Genomic DNA, 18,193 nt, shown 5'->3' with positions numbered 1-18,193 from the left:
CCGGAGTTGTTCGTTCATCGGTTATTATGGACTGGTTCGCAGAGAAAGAGGAAGTACCACCTTGGACGCAGCCTTATATTGGGGCTGTAGGGGTGGGACGTATGGGTTACTATGGTGACCATTTGCATTTGTTTTTTGTTTCTCCTTGCTGCTATGGTGATCAGTAAAGGAAGAGAAAGCAATATTCGCCTCCGTGTCTTAATAAAACTATGACTTTACGTCGTAGACTAGGAAAATCAGTTAGTTACATCCTGTATTATACTCCAGAGCTGCACTCACTATTCTGCTGGTGTAGTCACTGTGTACATACATTACATTACTTATACTGCACTGATCCTGAGTTACATCCTGTATTATACTGCAGAGCTGCACTCACTATTCTGCTGGTGGAGACACTGTGTACATTACATTACTTATACTGCACTGATCCTGAGTTACATCCTGTATTATACTCCAGAGCTGCACTCACTATTCTGCTGGTGCAGTCACTGTGTACATACATTACATTACTTATCCTGTACTGATCCTGAGTTACATCCTGTATTATACTCCAGAGCTGCACTCACTATTCTGCTGGTGCAGTCACTGTGTACATACATTACATTACTTATCCTGTACTGATCCTGAGTTACATCCTGTATTATACTCCAGAGCTGCACTCACTATTCTGCTGGTGCAGTCACTGTGTACATACATTACTTATCCTGCACTGATCCTGAGTTACATCCTGTATTATACTCCAGAGCTGCACTCACTATTCTGCTGGTGCAGTCACTGTGCACATACATTACATTACTTATCCTGTACTGATCCTGAGTTACTTCCTGTATTATACTCCAGAGCTGCACTCACTATTCTGCTGGTGGAGACACTGTGTACATACATTACTTATCCTGTACTGATCCTGAGTTACATCCTGTATTATACTCCAGAGCTGCACTCACTATTCTGCTGGTGTAGTCACTGTGTACATACATTACATTACTTATACTGCACTGATCCTGAGTTACATCCTGTATTATACTCCAGAGCTGCACTCACTATTCTGCTGGTGCAGTCACTGTGTACATACATTACATTACTTATCCTGTACTGATCCTGAGTTACATCCTGTATTATACTCCAGAGCTGCACTCACTATTCTGCTGGTGCAGTCACTGTGTACATACATTACTTATCCTGCACTGATCCTGAGTTACATCCTGTATTATACTCCAGAGCTGCACTCACTTTTCTGCTGGTGCAGTCACTGTGTACATACATATCCTGTAGTGATCCTGAGTTATATCCTCTATTATACTCCAGAGCTGCACTCACTATTCTGCTGGTGCAGTCACTGTGCACATACATTACATTACTTATCCTGTACTGATCCTGAGTTACTTCCTGTATTATACTCCAGAGCTGCACTCACTATTCTGCTGGTGCAGTCACTGTGTACATACATTACATTACTTATCCTGTACTGATCCTGAGTTACATCCTGTATTATACTCGAGAGCTGCACTCACTATTCTGCTGGTGCAATCACCGTGTACATACATTACATTACTTATCCTGTACTGATCCTGAGTTACATCCTGTATTATACTCCAGAGCTGCATTCCCTATTCTGCTGGTGCAGTCACTGTGTACATACATTACATTACTTATCCTGTACTGATCCTGAGTTACATCCTGTATTATACTCCAGAGCTGCACTCACTATTCTGCTGGTGGAGTCACTGTGTACATACATTACATTACTTATGCTGTACTGATCCTGAGTTACATCATGTATTATACTCCAGAGCTGCACTCCCGATTCTGCTGGTGCAGTCACTGTGTACATACATATCCTGTAGTGATCCTGAGTTATATCCTCTATTATACTCCAGAGCTGCACTCACAGTCTTGCAGACTTCAGAGCAGCTATCTTCTACCATTACCTGCTTGTTTAGTATCTTGCTTGTACACCAGTTGCTACACAATAATCTATATGTGGAAAAGTAGCTCTTTACTCTTCCCCTGAGTTAGAGGAGCTCCCATAAGTAGAGTTGAGCGAACACCTGGATGTTCGGGTTCGAGAAGTTCGGCCGAACTTCCCGGAAATGTTCGGGTTCGGGATCCAAACCCGACCCGAACTTCGTCCCGAACCCGAACCCCATTGAAGTCAATGGGGACCCGAACTTTTCGGCACTAAAAAGGCTGTAAAACAGCCCAGGAAAGGGCTAGAGGGCTGCAAAAGGCAGCAACATGTAGGTAAATCCCCTGCAAACAAATGTGGATAGGGAAATGAATTAAAATAAAAATTTACCAATATCAATTGGAGAGAGGTCCCATAGCAGAGAATCATGATTCACGTCACCCACCACTGTAACAGTCCATTGTCATATATTTAGGCCCAGGCACCCAGGCAGAGGAGAGAGGTCCCGTAACAGAGAATCTGGCTTCATGTCAGCAGAGAATCAGTCTTCATGTCATAGCAGAGAATCAGGCTTCACGTCACCCACCACTGTAACAGTCCATTGGCATATATTTAGGCCCAGCACCCAGGCAGAGGAGAGAGGTCCCGTAACAGAGAATCTGGCTTCATGTCAGCAGAGAATCAGTCTTCATATCATAGCAGAGAATCAGGCTTCACGTCACCCAACACTGGAACAGTCCATTGTCAGATATTTAGGCCCAGGCACCCAGGCAGAGGAGAGAGGTCCCGTAACAGAGAATCTGGCTTCATGTCAGCAGAGAATCAGTCTTCATATCATAGCAGAGAATCATGCTTCACGTCACCCAACACTGGAACAGTCCATTGTCAGATATTTAGGCCCAGACAGTGGCACCCAGGCAGAGGAGAGAGGTCCCGTAACAGAGAATCTGGCTTCATGTCAGCAGAGAATCAGTCTTCATGTCATAGCAGAGAATCAGGCTTCACGTCAGCCACCACTGCAACAGTCCATTGTCATAAATTTAGGCCCCGGCACCCAGGCAGAGGAGAGAGGTCCCGTAACAGAGAATCTGGCTTCATGTCAGCAGAGAATCAGTCTTCATATCATAGCAGAGAATCATGCTTCACGTCACCCAACACTGGAACAGTCCATTGTCAGATATTTAGGCCCAGGCACCCAGGCAGAGGAGAGAGGTCCCGTAACAGAGAATCTGGCTTCATGTCACCAGAGAATCAGTCTTCATGTCATAGCATAGAATCAGGCTTCACGTCACCCACCACTGTAACAGTCCATTGTCATAAATTTAGGCCCCGGCACCCAGGCAGAAGATCAGTCTTCATATCATAGCAGAGAATCATGCTTCACGTCACCCACCACTGGAACAGTCCATTGTCATAAATTTAGGCCCCGGCACCCAGACAGAGGAGAGGTTCATTCAACTTTGGGTTGCCCCGCAATATAATGGTAAAATGAAAATAAAAATAGGATTGAATGAGGAAGTGCCCTGGAGTCCAATAATATATGGTTAAGGGGAGGTAGTTAATGTCTAATCTGGACAAGGGACGGACAGGTCCTGTGGGATCCATGCCTGGTTCATTTTTATGAACGTCAGCTTGTCCACATTGGCTGTAGACAGACGGCTGCGTTTGTCTGTAATGACGCCCCCTGCCGTGCTGAATACACGTTCAGACAAAACGCTGGCCGCCGGGCAGGCCAGCACCTCCAAGGCATAAAAGGCTAGCTCTGGCCACGTGGACAATTTAGAGACCCAGAAGTTGAATGGGGCCGAACCATCAGTCAGTACGTGGAGGGGTGTGCACACGTACTGTTCCACCATGTTAGTGAAATGTTGCCTCCTGCTAACACGTTGCGTATCAGGTGGTGGTGCAGTTAGCTGTGGCGTGTTGACAAAACTTTTCCACATCTCTGCCATGCTAACCCTGCCCTCAGAGGAGCTGGCCGTGACACAGCTGCCTTGGCGACTTCTTGCTCCTCCTCTGCCTTGGCCTTGGGCTTCCACTTGTTCCCCTGTGACATTTGGGAATGCTCTCAGTAGCGCGTCTACCAACGCGCGCTTGTACTCGCGCATCTTCCTATCACGCTCCAGTGCAGGAAGTAAGGTGGGCACATTGTCTTTGTACCGTGGATCCAGCAGGGTGGCAACCCAGTAGTCCGCACAGGTTAAAATGTGGGCAACTCTGCTGTCGTTGCGCAGGCACTGCAGCATGTAGTTGCTCATGTGTGCCAGGCTGCCCAGAGGTAAGGACAAGCTGTCCTCTGTGGGAGGCGTATCGTCATCGTCCTGCGTTTCCCCCCAGCCACGCACCAGTGATGGGCCCGAGCTGCGTTGGGTGCCACCCCGCTGTGACCATGCTTCATCCTCATCCTCCTCCACCTCCTCCTCATCCTCGTCCTCCTCGTCCTCCAGTAGAGGGCCCTGTCTGGCCACATTTGTACCTGGCCTCTGCTGTTGCAAAAAACCTCCCTCTGAGTCACTTCGAAGAGACTGGCCTGAAAGTGCTAAAAATGACCCCTCTTCCTCCTCCTCCTCCTCCTGGGCCACCTCCTCTTCCATCATCGCCCTTAGTGTTTTCTCAAGGAGACATAGAAGTGGTATTGTAACGCTGATAACGGCGTCATCGCCACTGGCCATGTTGGTGGAGTACTCGAAACAGCGCAACAGGGCACACAGGTCTCGCATGGAGGCCCAGTCATTGGTGGTGAAGTGGTGCTGTTCCGCAGGCGACTGACCCGTGCGTGCTGCAGCTGAAACTCCACTATGGCCTGCTGCTGCTCGCACAGTCTGTCCAGCATGTGCAAGGTGGAGTTCCACCTGGTGGGCACGTCGCATATGAGGCGGTGAGCGGGAAGGCCGAAGTTACGCTGTAGCGCAGACAGGCGAGCAGCGGCAGGATGTGAACGCCGGAAGCGCGAACAGACGGCCCGCACTTTATGCAGCAGCTCTGACATGTCGGGGTAGTTGTGAATGAACTTCTGCACCACCAAATTCAGCACATGCGCCAAGCAAGGGATGTGCGTCAAACCGGCTAGTCCCAGAGCTGCAACGAGATTTCGCCCATTATCACACACCACCAGGCCGGGCTTGAGGCTCACCGGCAGCAACCACTCGTCGGTCTGTTGTTCTATACCCCGCCACAACTCCTGTGCGGTGTGGGGCCTGTCCCCCAAACATATGAGTTTCAGAATGGCCTGCTGACGTTTACCCCGGGCTGTGCTGAAGTTGGTGGTGAAGGTGTGTGGCTGACTGGATGAGCAGGTGGAAGAAGAGGAGGAGGAAGCTGAGTAGGAGGAGGAGGCAACAGGAGGCAAAGAATGTTGCCCTGCGATCCTTGGCGACGGAAGGACGTGCGCCAAACAGCTCTCCGCCTGGGGCCCAGCCGCCACTACATTTACCCAGTGTGCAGTTAGGGAGATATAGCGTCCCTGGCCGTGCTTACTGGTCCACGTATCTGTGGTTAGGTGGACCTTGCCACAGATGGCGTTGCGCAGTGCACACTTGATTTTATCGGATACTTGGTTGTGCAGGGAAGGCACGGTTCTCTTGGAGAAGTAGTGGCGGCTGGGAACAACATACTGTGGGACAGCAAGCGACATGAGCTGTTTGAAGCTGTCTGTGTCCACCAGCCTGAATGACAGCATTTCATAGGCCAGTAGTTTAGAAATGCTGGCATTCAGGGCCAGGGATCGAGGGTGGCTAGGTGGGAATTTACGCTTTCTCTCAAATGTTTGTGAGATGGAGAGCTGAACGCTGGCGTGTGACATGGTTGAGATGCTTGGTGACGGAGGTGGTGGTGGTGGTGTTGGTGGTACATCCCCTGTTTGCTGGGCGGCAGGTGCCAACGTTCCTCCAGAGGCGGAGGAAGAGGCCGAGGCGGCAGCAGCAGAAGAGGCCGAGGCGGCAGCAGCAGAAGAGGTAGCAGGGGGAGCCTGAGTGACTTCCTTGGTTTTAAGGTGTTTACTCCACTGCAGTTCATGCTTTGCATGCAGGTGCCTGGTCATGCAGGTTGTGCTCAGGTTCAGAACGTTATGCCTCGCTTCAGGCTCTGATGGCACAGCGTGCAAACCACTCGGGTCTTGTCGTCAGCACATTGTTTGAAGAAGTGCCATGCCAGGGAACTCCTTGAAGCTGCCTTTGGGGTGCTCGGTCCCAGATGGCGGCGGTCAGTAGCAGGCGGAGTCTCTTGGCGGCGGGTGTTCTGCTTTTGCACCCTGCTCCCTCTTTTGCTACGCTGTTGGCTCGGTCTCACCACTGCCTCTTCCTCCGAACTGTGAAAGTCAGTGGCACGACCTTCATTCCATGTGGGGTCTAGGACCTCATCGTCCCCTGCATCGTCTTCCACCCAGTCTTGATCCCTGACCTCCTGTTCAGTCTGCACACTGCAGAAAGACGCAGCAGTTGGCACCTGTGTTTCGTCATCATCAGAGACATGCTGAGGTGGTATTCCCATGTCCTCATCATCAGGAAACATAAGTGGTTGTGCGTCAGTGCATTCTATGTCTTCCACCGCTGGGGAAGGACTATGTGGATGCCCTTGGGAAACCCTGCCAGCGGAGTCTTCAAACAGCATAAGAGACTGCTGCATAACTTGAGGCTCAGACAGTTTCCCTGGTATGCATGGGGGTGATGTGACAGACTGATGGGCTTGGTTTTCAGGCGCCATCTGTGCGCTTTCTGCAGAAGACTGGGTGGGAGATAATGTGAACGTGCTGGATCCACTGTCGGCCACCCAATTGACTAATGCCTGTACCTGCTCAGGCCTTACCATCCTTAGAACGGCATTGGGCCCCACCATATATCGCTGTAAATTCTGGCGGCTACTGGGACCTGAGGTAGTTGGTACACTAGGACGTGTGGCTGTGGCAGAACGGCCACGTCCTCTCCCAGCACCAGAGGGTCCACTAACACCACCACGACCATGTCCGCGTCCTTTACTAGATGTTTTCCTCATTGTTATCGTTCACTAGTGATGAGCGGCAGGGGTCATATTCGAATTCGCGATATTTTGCGAATATTTTTTAGAATATTCGGCGAATATTCGAAAATTCGCGAATTTTTTTTTCTTGAAAAAAATCGGCAAGGTAATGATTGTGTAATATGCGAATTTTCGTAATTCGAATTTTTGGATTCGAAATTTTTATTGCGAATTTTTCAACAACTATTAGACAGAGAAGATTATAGCACTATATTAGCTAAATTGCTCTATATTCGATTTTTTGAATATTCGCTATATTGCTATAACAGTTTTTTCGAATATTCGCTATATTGCTATATATTCTTGTTTTAGAATATTACAAATATTCGAAAAAACGAAGTTTTAGCAATATAGCGAATATTCGAAAAAAAACGAATATAGAGCAATTTAGCTAATATAGTGCTATAATCTTTTTTTTATAGTTGTAATTTTTTTCCAATCTGAACTTCAGATGAGAAAAAAATTACAACTATTAGACAAAAAAGATTGTAGCACTATATTAGCTAAATTGCTCTATATTCGTTTTTTTCGAATATTCGCTATATTGCTATAACTTCGTTTTTTCGAATATTTGTAATATTCTAAAACAAGAATATATAGCAATATAGCGAATATTCGAAAAAACGAATATAGAGCAATTTAGCTAATATAGTGCTATAATCTTCTTTGTCTAAAAGTTGAAAAATTCGCAATAAAAATTTGAATCCGAAAATTCGAATTACGAAAATTTGCATATTACACAATCATTACCTTGCTGATTTTTTCAAGAAAAAAAAATCGTGCATTTTCGAATATGACCCCTGCCGCTCATCACTACTCCTAAAGTCAAGTATATTGCAGCCTTCTTATTGGCCCACAAGCTAGAAGCAGGAAGGGATCATGTGTACTGATTTTTAAAAAAAAAAAATCGGAAAGAAAAAAAATAAAAAAAACGGAAAAAAATCGGAAAAAATCGAATATTCGAAATTGCGAATATATATAACTATATTCGAAATATTCGCGAATTTTCGAAGTACCTATATTCGCGATAAAAATTCGAAATTCGAATATTCGTGATCAACACTATCATTCACCACAACAACAAAAATATTATTTGGCCCAATGTATTGAATTCAAATTCAGGCCTTTTTTTTACAGACACCTAACACTATCTGGCTATCTATTTAGGTACCGTATTACACTAATAAAGGCACAGCAGTAACCACAGATTTAGCTGGATATAAATTTGAGGCCTAGTATTTAGGCGCTGGATGACAGGTATGGGTTTAGTGACAGAATTAGACTTGGAAATACACAGTAGCGGGTGTGTGTGAAGTTATTCTGAATGACCCTATGTGCACCTTGAATATTATATACCCTTTTAGGGATAGATTTCAAATAGCTCTGATATAGCAGAAACCACTAAATTATGAAATTGCTAAATTGGGAATTGTATTTCAACCCAGAACAAAAACTGTGCTTTGACGGACATTAAATAACTTTCCCAGCCACAGCAATAACCACAGATTTAGCGGGATATAAATTTGAGGACTAGTATTTAGGCGCTGGGTGACAGGTATACGTTTACAGTCAGAATTAGACTGGGATATGGCCAAAAAATAACCACACTATTGAGGGTTAAATGCACTTGGTGACAGCTTGACCCTGATGTAGGATATAGCCAAAAAATAACCACACTATTGAGGGTTAAATGTACTTGGTGGCAGTTTGTGCTGGCGCACCACAAGACACAAAATGGCCGCTGATCACCCCAGAAAAACGCTCTGGGCAGCCTAAAAACAGTGAGCAATTCAATAGCAGCAGTTCAATCATCCACAGCTGCAGATCGATCAATGGATGGAGTCTTTTGGAGGAGTTAATCAGCCTAATCTCGCCCTAACGTCGCAGCTGCAACCTCTCCCTACGCTAATCAGAGCAGAGTGACGGGCGGCGCTATGTGACTCCAGCTTAAATAGAGGCTGGGTCACATGCTGCACTGGCCAATCACAGCCATGCCAATAGTAGGCATGGCTGTGATGGCCTCTTGGGGCAAGTAGTATGACGCTTGTTGATTGGCTGCTTGGCAGCCTTTCAAAAAGCGCCAAGAAAGCGACGAACACCGAACCCGGACTTTTACGAAAATGTTCGGGTTCGGGTCTGTGTCACGGACACCCCAAAATTCGGTACGAACCCGAACTATACAGTTCGGGTTCGCTCATCCCTACCCATAAGCTTTTAGGGGTATGTCTGACAACAAGGTGGCTGACTGTTTCTAAGAACAACCAGCTGAATTATGAATCTAGCTCTGAAGTTTATTATAAACTCTAACTCAGCATCAGTACAAGATAATCAATGTTGTATAAACACAAAGTAACTCTTTTATGAAGACTTTAGATACGGCGGTTGCAGGGCCGTCTTTACCAAGGGGCAAAAGGGGCAGCTGCCCTGGGCCCAGTTGCTCCTGGGGGGCCCAAGGCAGCTGCCTCTTGAGCCCTGCTAGCTACTGCCCCGGGTGTCAGGCTGTCGGCTACACAGGCATCATGATCGTACTGTGTTAATGATCTTAATTCTAGGACCTTAATGAGTTTTGCTTTAGGACCTTAATGACATCATTACCATGTGACCAGTAACCTAGCAATTACTGGTCACATGGCTATGAGGTCATCACAGGTCCTACAGAAGTTAACTGTGGAGCTTTTTTGTGTAAAGGTTACATCAGAAAAAGGTGACAGGGGCTGTTATGTTAATATACTGTAAACTACTGTATAGTGGGGTACTGTATAGTGGGGTGCTGTATACTGTGTGGTGGGCTGTATATTGTGTGGTGGGCTGTATATTGTGTGGTGGGCTATATATTGTGTAATGGGCTGTATATTGTGTGGTGGGCTGTATACTGTGGGAGGGGGGGGGGGTGGCCTGTATACTGTGTGGGGGCCTGTATACTGTGTGGTGGGCTGTATACTGTGTGGTGGGCTGTATACTGTGTGGGGGCCTGTATACTGTGTGGTGGGCTGTATACTGTGGGCTGCTATACTGCTCTACTATATACTGTGGGGTACTGTATAGTGTGGGGTGCTAAACTGCATACTGTGTGGTTCTGTATACTATAGGGTGCTATACTGCATACTGTGTGGTGCTGTATAGTGTTGAGCGAACTTGTGTTTTAAGTTCGGCGTCCAAAGTTCGGGATCAGGTTATCGAAGAATCGCGTTATGGATTCCGCTACCCCGGACCAAGTTATGGTCCGCGGTAGCGGAATCCATAACGCGATTCTTCGATAACCTGATCCCGAACTTTAGACGCCGAACTTAAAACACAAGTTCGCTCAACACTAGTGCTGTATACTATAGGGTGCTATACTGCATACTGTGAGGTGCTGGGGTGCACTGTAACACTAGGGTGAGCCGAGCCCTGGTCTCCTTCCCGCAGAGCGGTGCCCACTTCCAGCCTGAGCCCAGCTGCCCAGAGCACTGATCCTGAGCCGCTGGAGTCTTCAGAACTGGAAGTATTTACAGTCATTCACTGTACTCTACCAGATGTGTGGATTTTTTGTGTGTGTGTTGTGGTGGAGGGCGTGATTGCATGCTAGGGTGTGGGAAGGCGGGATCCAGGGGGCCCAAGTAAATTTTTGCCCAGGGTCCAATCAATATTAAAGACGGCCCTGGGCGGTTGTATGTGGCAGTGTGTTTGACGACTGATCGTGCCGGCAGCAAGAAAATCCGATCCTCGATGGAAACCCTGAAGCCACTGGTGGACACAGGTGGTTTAGGACAACCTCTGTCTGTTGCTGCTTAGGGTCCTTTTACACAGCAAAGAACAAGCACCGATTGACAATGTAGCAAGTTGATCGGTGATCGTTTTAAGGACCTTTTAGATGGCTAGATTCAGTGTGAAAGGGCGACGATCAGTCGTTACTACGATCGTTTGTTCCCATTCTGTTTCCTTCTCTACATTCGCAGCCCCTGACACTTTTCTGAGGAGAAACTCTAATAATAGAAGGAATGTATATTTATGCAATTCCCTAATGCACATCACTAGTAAGATGTCATGTTTTTCTGCTATTTGTGTCAGTCTACACTGCGCGTGTTGCATTATAGTCATAAGGCAGGAATCCTACATCGTACATTAGTCACTAAAACGGCTTCCCTGATGCTGTTCTACTTGAAACTATGTGATTGTTCGTATACTCTGTCAATGGGTGGCAAGCACTGAAGGCAGCCATTGTACTAAAATCCACATGGCCATGCAGATAAATACATAGTATATTCATCCGCCGCTTCTTTTTTGTCACCGTTCTGGTTGTGTGTCAGTTTATACTGTACCGCTAAGATTGTATTCATGAACCAGGAAGCTCAGGATGAGCGTTACACAGTGTATGTTGCAGTCTGGGATAAATTATAAAAAAATGCAGCGGCAGAACACTCAAAGTTAATAAAAATAACTTAAAAAAATAGGGCACTTATTGTGTAAGCACTAGAGCTGCCCACACCGGTGACTCTTTATATAAGAAATGACTCAAATGTAATATTAGAACAAAGCATCGGCTGAAGATGGACGCAAGAGCTGAGGATGCCGGAGAAAAGAATAAGGTCAACGGGGGGCTGCAAATACTCCGAGCCCTTTCCATGGAAACTGCTGGTGGAGGTAAGTATGCAGCCACTAGTACCCCAGTGAAATCCAGTGCTGATCATATTGGTTGGCACCCAGCTTTCTCAGGTACAGATAGGATTGGTAAGTAGGAGAACAGAATGTATCACGTCTAGAGAACAAGTGAAGGACGGGCAGTTACTGGAGAGCTATGTGTTTAGATAATGCAGATTACGTATATGCTCCGCGTCACCATTCAGCCGTCTTTTGTGTTCACAATGGGTTAATGACGCACTCACAACTCTCGTATTTGGATGATGCGAATATTTCGAGTGTTCACCAAGGAAACCGGCTTCTGGCATCTCCTCCTATCAGCAGAAGAGGAGATGTGCTGAGCAAAGCACAAAGTGAGCGGGCTGCATGAGAAATATAGGGGGTCATTTATTAAGACCAGCGTCCCTTGCTGGCTTAAATTTAGACCATTTTCTACACTTAAAACAGTAGTAAAAAATGATAAATGAGACGTGCCTTGTCCCAACTATTTGGGATTTGTTGACACCATGAAATTGTGATTCAACATATTTTTCCCTTAAAATGGTACGTTTTCTCAGTTTAAACTTTTGTTCCGTGATTTATGTTCTATTCTGAATAAAATATTAGAAGTTGGCACCTCCACATCATTGCATTTAGCTTTTATTCACGATTTGTATGGTGTCCCAACTTTTTTGGAATCCAGTTTGTATAATATTTTTGGACCTGAAAAGTCACAGATTGTGGCAAAGTAATCCTTGCGCCTATAGAGTTCTACTGGAGGGAGGAATGGTGTATAGTATGAGCAAAACATAGGAGCAGTATTATAGTAGTTATATTCCTGTACATAGGAGCAGTATTATAGTAGTTATATTCTTGTACATAGGAGCAGTATTATAGTAGTTATATTCTTGTACATAGGAGGCAGTATTATAGTAGTTATATTCTTGTACATAGGAGCAGTATTATAGTAGTTATATTCTTGTACATAGGAGCAGTATTATTATATTCTTGTACATAGGAGGCAGTATTATAGTAGTATATTTTGTACATAGGAGGCAGTATTATAGTAGTTATATCCTTGTACATAGGAGCAGTATTATAGTAGTTATATTCTGTACATAGGAGCAGTATTATAGTAGTTATATTCTTGTACATAGGAGCAGTATTATAGTAGTTATATTCTGTACATAGGGGGCATTATTATAGTTAGTTATATTCTTGTACATAGGAGCAGTATTATAGTAGTTTATATTCTTGTACACAGGAACAGTATTATAGTAGTTATATTCTTGTACATAGGAGGCAGTATTATAGTAGTTATATTCTTGTACATAGGAGCAGTATTATACTAGTATATTCTTGTACATAGGAGGCAGTATTATAGTAGTTATATTCTTGTACATAGGAAGCAGTATTATAGTAGTTATATTCTTGTACATAGGAGCAGTATTATAGTAGTTATATTCTTGTACATAGGAGCAGTATTATAGTAGTATATTCTTGTACATAGGAGGCAGTATAGTAGTTATATTCTTGTACATAGGAGGCAGTATTATAGTAGTTATATACGTGTACATAGGAGCAGTATTATAGTAGTTATATTCTTGTACATAGGAGGCAGTATTATAGTAGTTATATTCTTGTACATAGGAGCAGTATTATAGTAGTTATATTCTTGTACATAGGAGCAGTATTATAGTAGTTATATTCTTGTACATAGGAGGCAGTATTATAGTAGTTATATACTTGTACATAGGAGCAGTATTATAGTAGTTATATTCTTGTACATAGGAGGCAGTATTATAGTAGTTATATTCTTGTACATAGGAGCAGTATTATAGTAGTTATATTCTTGTACATAGGAGCAGTATTATAGTAGTTATATTCTTGTACATAGGAGCAGTTTCATAGTAGTTATATTCTTGTACATAGGAGGCAGTATTATAGTAGTTATATCCTTGTACATAGGAGCAGTATTATAGTAGTTATATTCTTGTACATAGGGACAGTATTATAGTAGTTATATTCTTGTACAGAGGAGCAATATTATAGTAGGTATATTATACAGTACAGACCAAAAGTTTGGACACACCTTCTCATTCAAAGAGTTTTCTTTATTTTCATGACTATGAAAATTGTAGATTCACACTGAAGGCATCAAAACGATAAATTAACACATGTGGAATTATATACATAACAAAAAAGTGTGAAACAACTGAAAATATGTCATATTCTAGGTTCCTCAAAGTAGCCACCTTTTGCTTTGATTACTGCTTTGCACACTCTTGGCATTCTCTTGATGAGCTTCAAGAGGTAGTCACCTGGAATGGTTTTCACTTCACAGGTGTGCCCTGTCAGGTTTAATAAGTGGGATTTCTTGCCTTATAAATGGGGTTGGGACCATCAGTTGCGTTGTGGAGAAGTCAGGTGGATACACAGCTGATAGTCCTACTGAATAGACTGTTAGAATTTGTATTATGGCAAGAAAAAAGCAGCTAAGTAAAGAAAAGCTAGTGGCCATCATTACTTTAAGAAATGAAGGTCAGTCAGTCCGAAAAATTGGGAAAACTTTGAAAGTGTCCCCAAGTGCAGTCACAAAAACCATCAAGCGCTACAAAGAAACTGGCTCACATGCGGACCGCCCCAGGAAAGGAAGACCAAGAGTCACCTCTGCTGCGGAGGATAAGTTCATCGGAGTCACCAGCCTCAGAAATCGCAGGTTAACAGCAGCTCAAATTAGAGACCAGGTCAATGCCACACAGAGTTCTAGCAGCAGACACATCTCTAGAACAACTGTTAAGAGGAGACTGTGTGAATCAGGCCTTCGTGGACAGGCAACAAGCAGAAGAGACTTGTTTGGGCTACAGAACACAAGGAATGGATATTAGACCAGTGGAAATCTGTGCTTTGATCTGATGAGTCCAAATTTGAGATCTTTGGTTCCAACCACCGTGTCTTTGTGTGACGCAGAAAAGGTGAACGGATGGACTCTACATGCCTGGTTCCCACCGTGAAGCATGGAGGAGGAGGTGTGATGGTGTGGGGGTGCTTTGCTGGTGACAATGTTGGGGATTTATTCAAAATTGAAGGCATACTGAACCAGCATGGCTACCACAGCATCTTGCAGCGTCATACTATTCCATCCGGTTTGCGTTTAGTTGGACCATCATTTATTCTTCAACAGGACAATGACCCCAAACACACCTCCAGGCTGTGTAAGGGCTATTTGACCATGAAGGAGAGTGATGGGGTGCTGCGCCAGATGACCTGGCCTCCACAGTCACCGGACCTGAACCCAATCGAGATGGTTTGGGGTGAGCTGGACCGCAGAGTGAAGGCAAAAGGGCCAACAAGTGCTAAGCATCTCTGGGAACTCCTTCAAGACTGTTGGAAGACCATTTCAGGTGACTACCTCTTGAAGCTCATCAAGAGAATGCCAAGAGTGTGCAAAGCAGTAATCAAAGCAAAAGGTGGCTACTTTGAAGAACCTAGAATATGACATATTTTCAGTTGTTTCACACTTTTTTGTTATGTATATAATTCCACATGTGTTAATTTATAGTTTTGATGCCTTCAGTGTGAATCTACAATTTTCATAGTCATGAAAATAAAGAAAACTCTTTGAATGAGAAGGTGTGTCCAAACTTTTGGTCTGTACTGTACATATGTACAGTATTATAGTAGTTATATTCTTTGTCAATTATCTTTTTATTGAAAAGAAGCAGACAGCATGTATAAAAGTGACCCGCATTGAGGGCAAAAATTCACATGCTCATCAAAGTATAGCAACAAGGGGGATAGGCACATCCCACATATAGGCACATACATTCCATACAATACCAACATTATACTAAGACATCTGTTCTTGCTTGCCCTATCCGACACGCGCCCTTTGCATTAACATACATGTATATGAATGTCACTTAGTCTGCGGGGACATTTTATTTTTTAGGTGAACAGCAAGGCAACTGGCCTTACTAAACAAACCAATCATAAACTGGATCTCTAGGCACATCTTGTAAAAATATGATAACACTGTCTTGGGGGTAAGACATAGCGACACACGGTATCAGGGTCAAAGACCTTTATTGAGCTGTCGCAGTAGATGTTAGACGGTAGCGCAACCAAGGATCCCACAATTTGGCATGTTGATCATGTGTTCTAGCCTCCCAACTAGCTAACTCCTCGAGACGTTGGATGTGGTCCACTTTATTTACCCATTGCATAAAAGTAGGCGGATCTGTACTAAGCCACCTCTGGGGGATTATTAGCCTCGCGGCCTGGATTAGCTGTGTGGCCAAACTGCGTTTTGAGGGGGAAAGGTCTTTAGTGGGGAGCCACAGTAGGACCAACTCGGGAGACAAAGGCATCACCTTGTGCATAATCAAATTAATGGTTTTGGATACTGTATCCCAGAAAGGCTGAATCTTAGGACATGACCAGAAAATATGTGAGAGCGTACCCTCCCCCGTCTTACATCTCCAGCAGCGGTCACTAGGGCTAAGACCTCTAAGGGAAAGCTGCTTAGGAGTCATGTACCACTGGGTAAGCACCTTAAAGGAATGTTCTTGAATCTTGACACACCTGGAAAAGCCATGCGAATGTGCGTATAGGCGAAGAACGTCTGTCTCCGAGAAGGTCCTACCTAACTCTGTTTCCCAGGTTCTCAAGAATGAAGGGACATCAGTAGAATTGGGTACATTCAAACCTAAATAAAATAGAGAGATCACTCTTTTATGCGGAGAGCTGGAGGTCAAAATTTTTTCGAACCATGTCAGTTCTCGTTCATGAGCCAGGGTCCCTAGCAGGATCTTACTAACTGACTTAATGTCAGCCAGTCCCAAAAAATTGCAGGATCGCACAGCCAGACGCAGGGGGTGTTCAGCAGCCAATTTACTTAAGGCATCCTCCAAGAGCGTCTTAACAGTGAAACTCCTAAGGGCATTCCACGCTGAGGAAGTCCTGACTAACCCAGGTCTCGCAGCATAAGGGGCTAAATCTGCAGGCATGACTAATGAGGGGTTACCCAGTAGATTGCCGTCTTTGTTAAGTTGCTTAATCACCAGACTCGTTCCTTTAAGCAGCGTATGGTTATGTAAGGATGCGGTGGGTAGACCCCACAGTGCGGCCCTCTGCGGTTGAGAAAGTTGGAGTATCTCCAGGTCAGTGCCCAGTGTAGAGTAACTAGGGACGTGGAGTTGCATCCACCGTCTAAGATGGATCGCCTGGTAATATAGCTGTACGTCTGGCAGAGCAAACCCACCCTGAGTCTTCCTCAAAATCAATCTGCTATGTGCTATCCTGGCTCCCCTCCCTCCCCACAGGTAAGTAGAAAACAACCTTCGCATCTGCGTAAAAAACGAAGAGGGAAGGAAGACAGGCAGCATCTGCATGACATAGAGTATCTTAGGTAGTACAAAGGCCTTCAGCAAATTCTTTCTCCCCATCCAGGAAGTGTATGGAATGCGAAGGGAGCCCAATAAGCGCTGCACCTCAGCCAATAGGGGTGTATAATTCAGCCGAAAAATATTGCTTAGGTCAGCCGGGATCTTAACCCCCAAGTAGGTAATGTGGGAAGTCTGCCATATGAAGGGTGTCTTAGCCTTAAGGGAGGACACACTTTTTAGTGGGGCTGTAATATTCATGGCCTCCGACTTGGTGTAATTTACCTTATAGTTGGAGACCCTGCCGAACAATTCAAATAGAGATAGGAGATGCGGGAAGGCCTCGACCGGGTTAGAGACCATTACTAAAAGATCATCGGCGTACGCAACATTAGTATACTCAACCGTATCATTCCTGGCCCTGACACCTCGAATACCAGGATGATCTCTGATTGCTTGCAGGAGGGTCTCCATCACTAATATATACAGGGCGGGGGATAGTGGGCAGCCTTGACGGGTGCCATTATGTATAGGAAAGGAGGGTGATAAAGTGCCATTTACTCTAATTTTAGCACTCGGGTTGGTATATAAGGTCGTAACGGCCCTTTGAAATTGCTCGGGGATCCCAAACCTCTGCAATGCCATCCGCATGAACCTCCAGCTCACCCGGTCGAAGGCCTTCTCCGCATCAACACTCAAGAAAGTCAGAGGTGTACCTTGCTTTTTTGCCCACTGAATGGCCGTGACGACTCTGCAGGAGTTATGGTTCCCCTCTCTTCCTGGCACAAAGCCCGCCTGATCCTGGTGAATCAGTTTAGGGAGGAAGGAGCTGAGGCGAGAGGCCAAGATCTTAGCCCAGATCTTAACATCGACATTCAGGAGAGATATGGGCCTGTAACTCCCGCAGAGCGTGTGGTCCTTCCCAGGTTTAGGCAAGATAGTCACTGTAGCTTCTAAAGCTTGGGTAGGGAGGCGTCCACCTGCAAGAAGAGAATTACACCAAGTCGTGAGTTGAGGGCTCAAAATATTAGTAAATTTCCTATAGTACCCCACCGGAAATCCGTCCGGACCCGGGCACTTCCCCATGGGCATTGATTTCAGAACTGTCCCTACTTCTTCCTCGGTGACTGGGGTAGTCAGTAAAGAACCTTCATCCCTGTCAAGGCGAGGCAAATTTAGGTGAGACAAGAAATCTTCTAATACAGAATCTGCAGTGAAATCTGAACGTTCAGTGTTATCATCTAGCCCGTATAGGTTTTGATAGAATTTTTGGAACTCCTTAGCTATATCC

The sequence above is a fragment of the Bufo gargarizans genome, chromosome 6, assembly GCF_014858855.1.
Source record: "Bufo gargarizans isolate SCDJY-AF-19 chromosome 6, ASM1485885v1, whole genome shotgun sequence".
In the NCBI taxonomy this organism is placed as follows: domain Eukaryota; kingdom Metazoa; phylum Chordata; class Amphibia; order Anura; family Bufonidae; genus Bufo; species Bufo gargarizans.
Note: the sequence above shows the minus strand (reverse complement) of the source record.